Genomic DNA, 16,689 nt, shown 5'->3' on the forward strand with positions numbered 1-16,689 from the left:
CATGTCTCAATATGAGAACACAACCTCTCAAACATGTAATTACATCATGTCTAACTATGAGGACACAACCTCTCAAAATGTAGTCGCATTATGTCTCATGATGAGAACACAATGTCTCAAAATGTAATAGAATAATGTCTCAATATGAGAACACAACCTCTCAAATATGTAATTACATCATGTCTCAATATGAGTACGCAACCTCTCAAAATGTAATAACATCATGTCTCAATATGAGAACACAACCTCTCAAACATGTAATTACATCATGTCTCACTATGAGGACACAACCTCTCACAATGTAGTCGCATTATGTCTCATGATGAGAACACAATGTCTCAAAATGTAATAGAATAATGTCTCAATATGAGAACACAACCTCTCAAAATGTAATAACGTCATGTGTCAATATGAGAAAGCAACCTCTCAAAATGTAATAACATCATGTCTCAATATGAGAAAACAACCTGGAATAAGATCATGTTTCACTATGGGAACACAACCTCGCAAAAAAGTAAGATCATCATGTCTCAATATGAGAACACGATAACTAAACAAAACAACCTCTTAAACTTGGAATAACATCATGTCTCAATATGAGTACACAACCTCTCAAACATGGAATAACATCATGTCTCAATATGAGAAAGCAACCTCTCAAAATGAAACAACATCATGTCTCAATATAAGACAACCTCTCAAACATGTAATTACATCATGTCTCAATATGAGTACACAACCTCTCAAAATGTAATAACATCATGTCTCAATATGAGAACACAACCTCTCAAAATGTAATAACGTCATGTGTCAATATACGAACAGAACTCTCAAACATGTAATTACATCATGTTTCACTATGGGAACACAACCTCTCCAAATGTAATAACGTCATGTGTCAATATACGAACAGAACCTCTCAAAATGTAGTCGCATCATGTCTCAATATGAGCACACAACCTCTCAAACATGTTATAACATTATGTCTCAATATGAGAAAATAACCTCTCAAACATGTAATTACATCATGTCTCAATATAAGAAAACCTCTCAAACATGTAATAACATCATGTCTCACTATGAGAACCCAACCTCTCAAAATGTAATAACGTCATGTGTCAATATACGAACACAACCTCTCCAAATGTAATAACGTCATGTGTCAATATACGAACAGAACCTCTCAAAATGTAATAGCATCATGTCTCAATATGAGAACACAACACCTCGAACATGTAATACCATCATGTCTCACTATTAGAACACAACCTCTCAAACATGGAATAACATCATATCTCGATATGAGAACACGATAACTAAACTAAACAACCTCTCAAACATGTGATAACATCATGTCTCAATATGAGAAAGCAACCTCTCAAAATGTAACAACATCATGTCTCAATATAAGACAACCTCTCAAACATGTAATTACATCATGTCTAAATATGAGTACACAACCTCTCAAAATGTAATAACATCATGTCTCAATATGAGTACACAACCTCTCTAAATGTAACAACATCATGTCTCAATATGAGAACACAACCTCTCAAACATGTAATTACATCATGTCTCACTATGAGGACACAACCTCTCAAAATGTAGTCGCATTATGTCTCATGATGAGAACACAATATCTCAAAATGTAATAGAATAATGTCTCAATATGAGAACACAACCTCTCAAAATGTAATAACGTCATGTCTCAATATGAGAAAACAACCTCTCAAAATGTAATAACATCATGTCTCAATATCAGACAACCTCTCAAACATGTAATAACATCATGTCTCAATATGAGAACACAACCACTCAAACATAGAATAACATCATGTCTCAATATAAGACAACCTCTCAAACATGTAATTACATCATGTCTCAATATGAGAACACGATAACTAAACTAAACAACCTCTCAAACATGTAATAACATCATGTCTCAATATGAGAACACAACCTCTCAAACATGTAATTACATCATGTCTAACTATGAGGACACAACCTCTCAAAATGTAGTCGCATTATGTCTCATGATGAGAACACAATGTCTCAAAATGTAATAGAATAATGTCTCAATATGAGAACACAACCTCTCAAATATGTAATTACATCATGTCTCAATATGAGTACGCAACCTCTCAAAATGTAATAACATCATGTCTCAATATGAGAACACAACCTCTCAAACATGTAATTACATCATGTCTCACTATGAGGACACAACCTCTCACAATGTAGTCGCATTATGTCTCATGATGAGAACACAATGTCTCAAAATGTAATAGAATAATGTCTCAATATGAGAACACAACCTCTCAAAATGTAATAACGTCATGTGTCAATATGAGAGAGCAACCTCTCAAAATGTAATAACATCATGTCTCAATATGAGAAAACAACCTGGAATAAGATCATGTTTCACTATGGGAACACAACCTCGCAAAAAAGTAAGATCATCATGTCTCAATATGAGAACACGATAACTAAACAAAACAACCTCTTAAACTTGGAATAACATCATGTCTCAATATGAGTACACAACCTCTCAAACATGGAATAACATCATGTCTCAATATGAGAAAGCAACCTCTCAAAATGAAACAACATCATGTCTCAATATAAGACAACCTCTCAAACATGTAATTACATCATGTCTCAATATGAGTACACAACCTCTCAAAATGTAATAACATCATGTCTCAATATGAGAACACAACCTCTCAAAATGTAATAACGTCATGTGTCAATATACGAACAGAACTCTCAAACATGTAATTACATCATGTTTCACTATGGGAACACAACCTCTCCAAATGTAATAACGTCATGTGTCAATATACGAACAGAACCTCTCAAAATGTAGTCGCATCATGTCTCAATATGAGCACACAACCTCTCAAACATGTTATAACATTATGTCTCAATATGAGAAAATAACCTCTCAAACATGTAATTACATCATGTCTCAATATAAGACAACCTCTCAAACATGTAATAACATCATGTCTCACTATGAGAACCCAACCTCTCAAAATGTAATAACGTCATGTGTCAATATACGAACAGAACCTCTCAAAATGTAGTCGCATCATGTCTCAATATGAGCACACAACCTCTCAAACATGTTATAACATTATGTCTCAATATGAGAAAATAACCTCTCAAACATGTAATTACATCATGTCTCAATATAAGAAAACCTCTCAAACATGTAATAACATCATGTCTCACTATGAGAACCCAACCTCTCAAAATGTAATAACGTCATGTGTCAATATACGAACACAACCTCTCAAAATGTAATAACGTCATGTGTCAATATACGAACAGAACCTCTCAAAATGTAATAGCATCATGTCTCAATATGAGAACACAACACCTCGAACATGTAATACCATCATGTCTCACTATTAGAACACAACCTCTCAAACATGGAATAACATCATATCTCGATATGAGAACACGATAACTAAACTAAACAACCTCTCAAACATGTGATAACATCATGTCTCAATATGAGAAAGCAACCTCTCAAAATGTAACAACATCATGTCTCAATATAAGACAACCTCTCAAACATGTAATTACATCATGTCTAAATATGAGTACACAACCTCTCAAAATGTAATAACATCATGTCTCAATATGAGTACACAACCTCTCTAAATGTAACAACATCATGTCTCAATATGAGAACACAACCTCTCAAACATGTAATTACATCATGTCTCACTATGAGGACACAACCTCTCAAAATGTAGTCGCATTATGTCTCATGATGAGAACACAATATCTCAAAATGTAATAGAATAATGTCTCAATATGAGAACACAACCTCTCAAAATGTAATAACGTCATGTCTCAATATGAGAAAACAACCTCTCGAACATGTAATACCATCATGTCTCACTATTAGAGCACAACCTCTCAAACATGGAATAACATCATATCTCGATATGAGAACACGATAACTAAACTAAACAACCTCTCAAACATGTAATAACATCATGTCTCAATATGAGAACACAACCTCTCAAACATAGAATGACATCATGTCTCAATATGTGAAAGCAACCTCTCAAAATGTAACAACATCATGTCTCAATATAAGACAAACCCTCAAACATGTAATTACATCATGTCTAAATATGAGTACACAACCTCTCAAAATGTAATAACATCATGTCTCAATATGAGAAAACAACCTCTCAAAATGTAATAACATCATGTCTCAATATCAGACAACCTCTCAAACATGTAATAACATCATGTCTCAATATGAGAACACAACCTCTCAAACATGTAATACCATCATGTCTCAATATGAGAACACAACCACTCAAACATGGAATAACATCATGTCTCAATATAAGACAACCTCTCAAACATGTAATTACATCATGTCTCAATATGAGTAACCAACCTCTCTAAATGTAATAACATCATGTCTCAATATGAGAACACAACCTCTCAAACATGTAATTACATCATGTCTCACTATGAGGACACAACCTCTCAAAATGTAGTCGCTTTATGTCTCATGATGAGAACACAATATCTCAAAATGTAATAGAATAATGTCTCAATATGAGAACACAACCTCTCAAAATGTAATAACGTCATGTCTCAATATGAGAAAACAACCTCTCAAAATGTAATAACATCATGTCTCAATATCAGACAACCTCTCAAACATGTAATAACATCATGTCTCAATATGAGAACACAACCACTCAAACATGGAATAACATCATGTCTCAATATAAGACAACCTCTGAAACATGTAATTACATCATGTCTCAATATGAGTACACAACCTCTCTAAATGTAACAACATCATGTCTCAATATGAGAACACAACCTCTCAAACATGTAATTACATCATGTCTCACTATGAGGACACAACCTCTCAAAATGTAGTCGCATTATGTCTCATGATGAGAACACAATGTCTCAAAATGTAATAGAATACTGTCTCAATATGAGAACACAACCTCTCAAAATGTAATAACGTCATGTGTCAATATGAGAAAGCAACCTCTCAAAATGTAATAACATCATGTCTCAATATGAGAACACAACCTCTCAAACATGTAATTACATCATGTCTCACTATGAGGGCACAGCCTCTCAAAATGTAGTCGCATTATGTCTCATGATGAGAACACAATATCTCAAAATGTAATAGAATAATGTCTCAATATGAGAACACAACCTCTCAAAATGTAATAACGTCATGTGTCAATATGAGAAAGCAACCTCTCAAAATGTAATAACATCATGTCTCAATATGAGAAAACCTCTCAGAATGGAATAAGATCATGTTTCACTATGGGAACACAACCTCGCAAAAAAGTAAGGTCATCATGTCTCAATATGAGAACACAACTTCTTAAACTTGGAATAATATCATGTCTCAATATGAGAAAGCAACCTCTCAAATGGAACAACATCATGTCTCAATATAAGACAACCTCTCAAACATGTAATTACATCATGTCTCAATATGTGTACACAACCTCTCAAAATGTAATAACATCATGTCTCAATATGAGAACACAACCTCTCAAAATGTAATAACGTCATGTGTCAATATACGAACAGAACCTCTCAAAATGTAATAACATCATGTTTCACTATGGGAACACAACCTCGCAAAAAAGTAAGATCATCATGTCTCAATATGAGAACACGATAACTAAACAAAACAACCTCTTAAACATGGAATAACATCATATCTCAATATGAGAACACAACCTCTCAAACATGTAATTACATCATGTCTCACTATGAGGACACAACCTCTCAAAATGTAGTCGCATTATGTCTCATGATGAGAACACAATATCTCAAAATGTAATAGAATAATGTCTCAATATGAGAACACAACCTCTCAAAATGTAATAACGTCATGTCTCAATATGAGAAAGCAACCTCTCAAAATGTAATAACATCATGTCTCAATATGAGAAAACAACCTCTCAGAATGGAATAAGATCATGTTTCACTATGGGAACACAACCTCGCAAAAAAGTAAGATCATCATGTCTCAATTTGAGAACACAACCTCTTAAACTTGGAATAATATCATGTCTCAATATGAGAAAGCAACCTCTCAAAATGGAACAACATCATGTCTCAATATAAGACAACCTCTCAAACATGTAATTACATCATGTCTCAATGTGAGTACACAACCTCTCAAAATGTAATAACATCATGTGTCAATATGAGAACACAACCTCTCAAAATGTAATAACGTCATGTGTCAATATACGAACAGAACCTCTCAAAATGTAATAACATCATGTTTCACTATGGGAACACAACTTCGCAAAAAAGTAAGATCATCATGTCTCAATATGAGAAGACTATAACTAAACAAAACAACCTCTTAAACATGGAATAACATCATATCTCAATATGAGAAAGCAACCTCTCAAAATGTAACATCATCATGTCTCAATATAAGACAACCTCTCAAACATGTAATTACAGCATGTCTCAATATGAGTACACAACCTCTCAAAATGTAGTCGCATCATGTCTCAATATGAGAACACGATAACTAAAATAAAAAACCACTTAAACTTTTAATAACATCATGTCTCAATATGAGCACACAACCTCTCAAACATGTTATAAAATTATGTCTCAATATGAGAAAATAACCTCTCAAACATGTAATTACATCATGTCTCAATATAAGACAACCTCTCAAACATGTAATAACATCATGTCTCACTATGAGAACACAACCTCTCAAAATGTAATAACGTCATGTGTCAATATACGAACAGAACCTCTCAAAATGTAATAACATCATGTCTCAATATGAGAACACAACCTCTCAAAATGTAATAACGTCATGTGTCAATATACGAACAGAACCTCTCAAAATGTAATAGCATCATGTCTCAATATGAGAACACAACCTCTCAAACATGTAATTACATCATGTCTAACTATGAGGACACAACCTCTCAAAATGTAGTCGCATTATGTCTCATGATGAGAACACAATGTCTCAAAATGTAATAGAATTATGTCTCAATATGAGAACACAACCTCTCAAATATGTAATTACATCATGTCTCAATATGAGTACGCAACCTCTCAAAATGTAATAACATCATGTCTCAATATGAGAACACAACCTCTCAAACATGTAATTACATCATGTCTCACTATGAGGACACAACCTCTCACAATGTAGTCGCATTATGTCTCATGATGAGAACACAATGTCTCAAAATGTAATTGAATAATGTCTCAATATGAGAACACAAACTCTCAAAATGTAATAACGTCATGTGTCAATATGAGAAAACAACCTCTCAAAATGTAATAACATCATGTCTCAATATCAGACAACCTCTCAAACATGTAATAACATCATGTCTCAATATGAGAACACAACCTCTCAAAATGTAATAACATCATGTCTCAATATGAGAACACAACCTCTCAGAATTTAATAACGTCATGTGTCAATATACGAACAGAACTCTCAAACATGTAATTACATCATGTTTCACTATGGGAACACAACCTCTCCAAATGTAATAACGTCATGTGTCAATATACGAACAGAACCTCTCAAAATGTAGTCGCATCATGTCTCAATATGAGCACACAACCTCTCAAACATGTTATAACATTATGTCTCAATATGAGAAAATAACCTCTCAAACATGTAATTACATCATGTCTCAATATAAGACAACCTCTCAAACATGTAATAACATCATGTCTCACTATGAGAACCCAACCTCTCAAAATGTAATAACGTCATGTGTCAATATACGAACACAACCTCTCCAAATGTAATAACGTCATATGTCAATATACGAACAGAACCTCTCAAAATGTAATAGCATCATGTCTCAATATGAGAACACAATACCTCGAACATGTAATACCATCATGTCTCACTATTAGAACACAAGCTCTCAAACATGGAATAACATCATATCTCGATATGAGAACACGATAACTAAACAAAACAACCTCTTAAACTTGGAATAACATCATGTCTCAATATGAGTACACAACCTCTCAAACAAGGAATAACATCATGTCTCAATATGAGAAAGCAACCTCTCAAAATGAAACAACATCATGTCTCAATATAAGACAACCTCTCAAACATGTAATTACATCATGTCTCAATATGAGTACACAACCTCTCAAACATGTAATAACATCATGTCTCACTATGAGAACACAACCTCTCAAAATGTAATAACGTCATGTGTCAATATACGAACAGAACCTCTCAAAATGTAATAACATCATGTCTCAATATGAGAACACAACCTCTCAAAATGTAATAACGTCATGTGTCAATATACGAACAGAACCTCTCAAAATGTAATAGCATCATGTCTCAATATGAGAACACAACCTCTTGAACATGTAATACCATCATGTCTCACTATTAGAGCACAACCTCTCAAACATGGAATAACATCATATCTCGATATGAGAACACGATAACTAAACTAAACAACCTCTCAAACATGTAATAACATCATGTCTCAATATGAGAACACAACCTCTCAAACATGTAATTACATCATGTCTAACTATGAGGACACAACCTCTCAAAATGTAGTCGCATTATGTCTCATGATGAGAACACAATGTCTCAAAATGTAATAGAATAATGTCTCAATATGAGAACACAACCTCTCAAATATGTAATTACATCATGTCTCAATATGAGTACGCAACCTCTCAAAATGTAATAACATCATGTCTCAATATGAGAACACAACCTCTCAAACATGTAATTACATCATGTCTCACTATGAGGACACAACCTCTCACAATGTAGTCGCATTATGTCTCATGATGAGAACACAATGTCTCAAAATGTAATAGAATAATGTCTCAATATGAGAACACAACCTCTCAAAATGTAATAACGTCATGTGTCAATATGAGAAAGCAACCTCTCAAAATGTAATAACATCATGTCTCAATATGAGAAAACAACCTGGAATAAGATCATGTTTCACTATGGGAACACAACCTCGCAAAAAAGTAAGATCATCATGTCTCAATATGAGAACACGATAACTAAACAAAACAACCTCTTAAACTTGGAATAACATCATGTCTCAATATGAGTACACAACCTCTCAAACATGGAATAACATCATGTCTCAATATGAGAAAGCAACCTCTCAAAATGAAACAACATCATGTCTCAATATAAGACAACCTCTCAAACATGTAATTACATCATGTCTCAATATGAGTACACAACCTCTCAAAATGTAATAACATCATGTCTCAATATGAGAACACAACCTCTCAAAATGTAATAACGTCATGTGTCAATATACGAACAGAACTCTCAAACATGTAATTACATCATGTTTCACTATGGGAACACAACCTCTCCAAATGTAATAACGTCATGTGTCAATATACGAACAGAACCTCTCAAAATGTAGTCGCATCATGTCTCAATATGAGCACACAACCTCTCAAACATGTTATAACATTATGTCTCAATATGAGAAAATAACCTCTCAAACATGTAATTACATCATGTCTCAATATAAGAAAACCTCTCAAACATGTAATAACATCATGTCTCACTAAGAGAACCCAACCTCTCAAAATGTAATAACGTCATGTGTCAATATACGAACACAACCTCTCCAAATGTAATAACGTCATGTGTCAATATACGAACAGAACCTCTCAAAATGTAATAGCATCATGTCTCAATATGAGAACACAACACCTCGAACATGTAATACCATCATGTCTCACTATTAGAACACAACCTCTCAAACATGGAATAACATCATATCTCGATATGAGAACACGATAACTAAACTAAACAACCTCTCAAACATGTGATAACATCATGTCTCAATATGAGAAAGCAACCTCTCAAAATGTAACAACATCATGTCTCAATATAAGACAACCTCTCAAACATGTAATTACATCATGTCTAAATATGAGTACACAACCTCTCAAAATGTAATAACATCATGTCTCAATATGAGTACACAACCTCTCTAAATGTAACAACATCATGTCTCAATATGAGAACACAACCTCTCAAACATGTAATTACATCATGTCTCACTATGAGGACACAACCTCTCAAAATGTAGTCGCATTATGTCTCATGATGAGAACACAATATCTCAAAATGTAATAGAATAATGTCTCAATATGAGAACACAACCTCTCAAAATGTAATAACGTCATGTCTCAATATGAGAAAACAACCTCTCAAAATGTAATAACATCATGTCTCAATATCAGACAACCTCTCAAACATGTAATAACATCATGTCTCAATATGAGAACACAACCACTCAAACATAGAATAACATCATGTCTCAATATAAGACAACCTCTCAAACATGTAATTACATCATGTCTCAATATGAGAACACGATAACTAAACTAAACAACCTCTCAAACATGTAATAACATCATGTCTCAATATGAGAACACAACCTCTCAAACATGTAATTACATCATGTCTAACTATGAGGACACAACCTCTCAAAATGTAGTCGCATTATGTCTCATGATGAGAACACAATGTCTCAAAATGTAATAGAATAATGTCTCAATATGAGAACACAACCTCTCAAATATGTAATTACATCATGTCTCAATATGAGTACGCAACCTCTCAAAATGTAATAACATCATGTCTCAATATGAGAACACAACCTCTCAAACATGTAATTACATCATGTCTCACTATGAGGACACAACCTCTCACAATGTAGTCGCATTATGTCTCATGATGAGAACACAATGTCTCAAAATGTAATAGAATAATGTCTCAATATGAGAACACAACCTCTCAAAATGTAATAACGTCATGTGTCAATATGAGAGAGCAACCTCTCAAAATGTAATAACATCATGTCTCAATATGAGAAAACAACCTGGAATAAGATCATGTTTCACTATGGGAACACAACCTCGCAAAAAAGTAAGATCATCATGTCTCAATATGAGAACACGATAACTAAACAAAACAACCTCTTAAACTTGGAATAACATCATGTCTCAATATGAGTACACAACCTCTCAAACATGGAATAACATCATGTCTCAATATGAGAAAGCAACCTCTCAAAATGAAACAACATCATGTCTCAATATAAGACAACCTCTCAAACATGTAATTACATCATGTCTCAATATGAGTACACAACCTCTCAAAATGTAATAACATCATGTCTCAATATGAGAACACAACCTCTCAAAATGTAATAACGTCATGTGTCAATATACGAACAGAACTCTCAAACATGTAATTACATCATGTTTCACTATGGGAACACAACCTCTCCAAATGTAATAACGTCATGTGTCAATATACGAACAGAACCTCTCAAAATGTAGTCGCATCATGTCTCAATATGAGCACACAACCTCTCAAACATGTTATAACATTATGTCTCAATATGAGAAAATAACCTCTCAAACATGTAATTACATCATGTCTCAATATAAGACAACCTCTCAAACATGTAATAACATCATGTCTCACTATGAGAACCCAACCTCTCAAAATGTAATAACGTCATGTGTCAATATACGAACAGAACCTCTCAAAATGTAGTCGCATCATGTCTCAATATGAGCACACAACCTCTCAAACATGTTATAACATTATGTCTCAATATGAGAAAATAACCTCTCAAACATGTAATTACATCATGTCTCAATATAAGAAAACCTCTCAAACATGTAATAACATCATGTCTCACTATGAGAACCCAACCTCTCAAAATGTAATAACGTCATGTGTCAATATACGAACACAACCTCTCAAAATGTAATAACGTCATGTGTCAATATACGAACAGAACCTCTCAAAATGTAATAGCATCATGTCTCAATATGAGAACACAACACCTCGAACATGTAATACCATCATGTCTCACTATTAGAACACAACCTCTCAAACATGGAATAACATCATATCTCGATATGAGAACACGATAACTAAACTAAACAACCTCTCAAACATGTGATAACATCATGTCTCAATATGAGAAAGCAACCTCTCAAAATGTAACAACATCATGTCTCAATATAAGACAACCTCTCAAACATGTAATTACATCATGTCTAAATATGAGTACACAACCTCTCAAAATGTAATAACATCATGTCTCAATATGAGTACACAACCTCTCTAAATGTAACAACATCATGTCTCAATATGAGAACACAACCTCTCAAACATGTAATTACATCATGTCTCACTATGAGGACACAACCTCTCAAAATGTAGTCGCATTATGTCTCATGATGAGAACACAATATCTCAAAATGTAATAGAATAATGTCTCAATATGAGAACACAACCTCTCAAAATGTAATAACGTCATGTCTCAATATGAGAAAACAACCTCTCAAAATGTAATAACATCATGTCTCAATATCAGACAACCTCTCAAACATGTAATAACATCATGTCTCAATATGAGAACACAACCACTCAAACATAGAATAACATCATGTCTCAATATAAGACAACCTCTCAAACATGTAATTACATCATGTCTCAATATGAGAACACGATAACTAAACAACCTCTCAAACATGTAATAACATCATGTCTCAATATGAGAACACAACCTCTCAAACATGTAATTACATCATGTCTAACTATGAGGACACAACCTCTCAAAATGTAGTCGCATTATGTCTCATGATGAGAACACAATGTCTCAAAATGTAATAGAATAATGTCTCAATATGAGAACACAACCTCTCAAATATGTAATTACATCATGTCTCAATATGAGTACGCAACCTCTCAAAATGTAATAACATCATGTCTCAATATGAGAACACAACCTCTCAAACATGTAATTACATCATGTCTCACTATGAGGACACAACCTCTCACAATGTAGTCGCATTATGTCTCATGATGAGAACACAATGTCTCAAAATGTAATAGAATAATGTCTCAATATGAGAACACAACCTCTCAAAATGTAATAACGTCATGTGTCAATATGAGAAAGCAACCTCTCAAAATGTAATAACATCATGTCTCAATATGAGAAAACAACCTGGAATAAGATCATGTTTCACTATGGGAACACAACCTCGCAAAAAAGTAAGATCATCATGTCTCAATATGAGAACACGATAACTAAACAAAACAACCTCTTAAACTTGGAATAACATCATGTCTCAATATGAGTACACAACCTCTCAAACATGGAATAACATCATGTCTCAATATGAGAAAGCAACCCCTCAAAATGAAACAACATCATGTCTCAATATAAGACAACCTCTCAAACATGTAATACCATCATGTCTCAATATGAGAACACAACCACTCAAACATGGAATAACATCATGTCTCAATATGAGAACACAACCTCTCAAACATGTAATTACATCATGTCTCACTATGAGGACACAACCTCTCAAAATGTAGTCGCATTATGTCTCATGATGAGAACACAATATCTCAAAATTTAATAGAATAATGTCTCAATATGAGAACACAACCTCTCAAAATGTAATAACGTCATGTCTCAATATGAGAAAACAACCTCTCAAAATGTAATAACATCATGTCTCAATATCAGACAACCTCTCAAACATGTAATAACATCATGTCTCAATATGAGAACACAACCTCTCAAAATGTAATAACATCATGTCTCAATATGAGAACACAACCTCTCAGAATTTAATAACGTCATGTGTCAATATACGAACAGAACTCTCAAACATGTAATTACATCATGTTTCACTATGGGAACACAACCTCTCCAAATGTAATAACGTCATGTGTCAATATACGAACAGAACCTCTCAAAATGTAGTCGCATCATGTCTCAATATGAGCACACAACCTCTCAAACATGTTATAACATTATGTCTCAATATGAGAAAATAACCTCTCAAACATGTAATTACATCATGTCTCAATATAAGACAACCTCTCAAACATGTAATAACATCATGTCTCACTATGAGAACCCAACCTCTCAAAATGTAATAACGTCATGTGTCAATATACGAACACAACCTCTCCAAATGTAATAACGTCATGTGTCAATATACGAACAGAACCTCTCAAAATGTAATAGCATCATGTCTCAATATGAGAACACAATACCTCGAACATGTAATACCATCATGTCTCACTATTAGAACACAAGCTCTCAAACATGGAATAACATCATATCTCGATATGAGAACACGATAACTAAACAAAACAACCTCTTAAACTTGGAATAACATCATGTCTCAATATGAGTACACAACCTCTCAAACAAGGAATAACATCATGTCTCAATATGAGAAAGCAACCTCTCAAAATGAAACAACATCATGTCTCAATATAAGACAACCTCTCAAACATGTAATTACATCATGTCTCAATATGAGTACACAACCTCTCAAACATGTAATAACATCATGTCTCACTATGAGAACACAACCTCTCAAAATGTAATAACGTCATGTGTCAATATACGAACAGAACCTCTCAAAATGTAATAACATCATGTCTCAATATGAGAACACAACCTCTCAAAATGTAATAACGTCATGTGTCAATATACGAACAGAACCTCTCAAAATGTAATAGCATCATGTCTCAATATGAGAACACAACCTCTTGAACATGTAATACCATCATGTCTCACTATTAGAGCACAACCTCTCAAACATGGAATAACATCATATCTCGATATGAGAACACGATAACTAAACTAAACAACCTCTCAAACATGTAATAACATCATGTCTCAATATGAGAACACAACCTCTCAAACATGTAATTACATCATGTCTAACTATGAGGACACAACCTCTCAAAATGTAGTCGCATTATGTCTCATGATGAGAACACAATGTCTCAAAATGTAATAGAATAATGTCTCAATATGAGAACACAACCTCTCAAATATGTAATTACATCATGTCTCAATATGAGTACGCAACCTCTCAAAATGTAATAACATCATGTCTCAATATGAGAACACAACCTCTCAAACATGTAATTACATCATGTCTCACTATGAGGACACAACCTCTCACAATGTAGTCGCATTATGTCTCATGATGAGACCACAATGTCTCAAAATGTAATAGAATAATGTCTCAATATGAGAACACAACCTCTCAAAATGTAATAACGTCATGTGTCAATATGAGAAAGCAACCTCTCAAAATGTAATAACATCATGTCTCAATATGAGAAAACAACCTGGAATAAGATCATGTTTCACTATGGGAACACAACCTCGCAAAAAAGTAAGATCATCATGTCTCAATATGAGAACACGATAACTAAACAAAACAACCTCTTAAACTTGGAATAACATCATGTCTCAATATGAGTACACAACCTCTCAAACATGGAATAACATCATGTCTCAATATGAGAAAGCAACCTCTCAAAATGAAACAACATCATGTCTCAATATAAGACAACCTCTCAAACATGTAATTACATCATGTCTCAATATGAGTACACAACCTCTCAAAATGTAATAACATCATGTCTCAATATGAGAACACAACCTCTCAAAATGTAATAACGTCATGTGTCAATATACGAACAGAACTCTCAAACATGTAATTACATCATGTTTCACTATGGGAACACAACCTCTCCAAATGTAATAACGTCATGTGTCAATATACGAACAGAACCTCTCAAAATGTAGTCGCATCATGTCTCAATATGAGCACACAACCTCTCAAACATGTTATAACATTATGTCTCAATATGAGAAAATAACCTCTCAAACATGTAATTACATCATGTCTCAATATAAGAAAACCTCTCAAACATGTAATAACATCATGTCTCACTATGAGAACCCAACCTCTCAAAATGTAATAACGTCATGTGTCAATATACGAACACAACCTCTCCAAATGTAATAACGTCATGTGTCAATATACGAACAGAACCTCTCAAAATGTAATAGCATCATGTCTCAATATGAGAACACAACACCTCGAACATGTAATACCATCATGTCTCACTATTAGAACACAACCTCTCAAACATGGAATAACATCATATCTCGATATGAGAACACGATAACTAAACTAAACAACCTCTCAAACATGTGATAACATCATGTCTCAATATGAGAAAGCAACCTCTCAAAATGTAACAACATCATGTCTCAATATAAGACAACCTCTCAAACATGTAATTACATCATGTCTAAATATGAGTACACAACCTCTCAAAATGTAATAACATCATGTCTCAATATGAGTACACAACCTCTCTAAATGTAACAACATCATGTCTCAATATGAGAACACAACCTCTCAAACATGTAATTACATCATGTCTCACTATGAGGACACAACCTCTCAAAATGTAGTCGCATTATGTCTCATGATGAGAACACAATATCTCAAAATGTAACAGAATAATGTCTCAATATGAGAACACAACCTCTCAAAATGTAATAACGTCATGTCTCAATATGAGAAAACAACCTCTCAAAATGTAATAACATCATGTCTCAATATCAGACAACCTCTCAAACATGTAATAACATCATGTCTCAATATGAGAACACAACCACTCAAACATAGAATAACATCATGTCTCAATATAAGACAACCTCTCAAACATGTAATTACATCATGTCTCAATATGAGAACACGATAACT

The sequence above is a fragment of the Lampris incognitus genome, chromosome 3 (genome assembly GCF_029633865.1).
Source record: "Lampris incognitus isolate fLamInc1 chromosome 3, fLamInc1.hap2, whole genome shotgun sequence".
In the NCBI taxonomy this organism is placed as follows: Eukaryota; Metazoa; Chordata; class Actinopteri; order Lampriformes; family Lampridae; genus Lampris; species Lampris incognitus.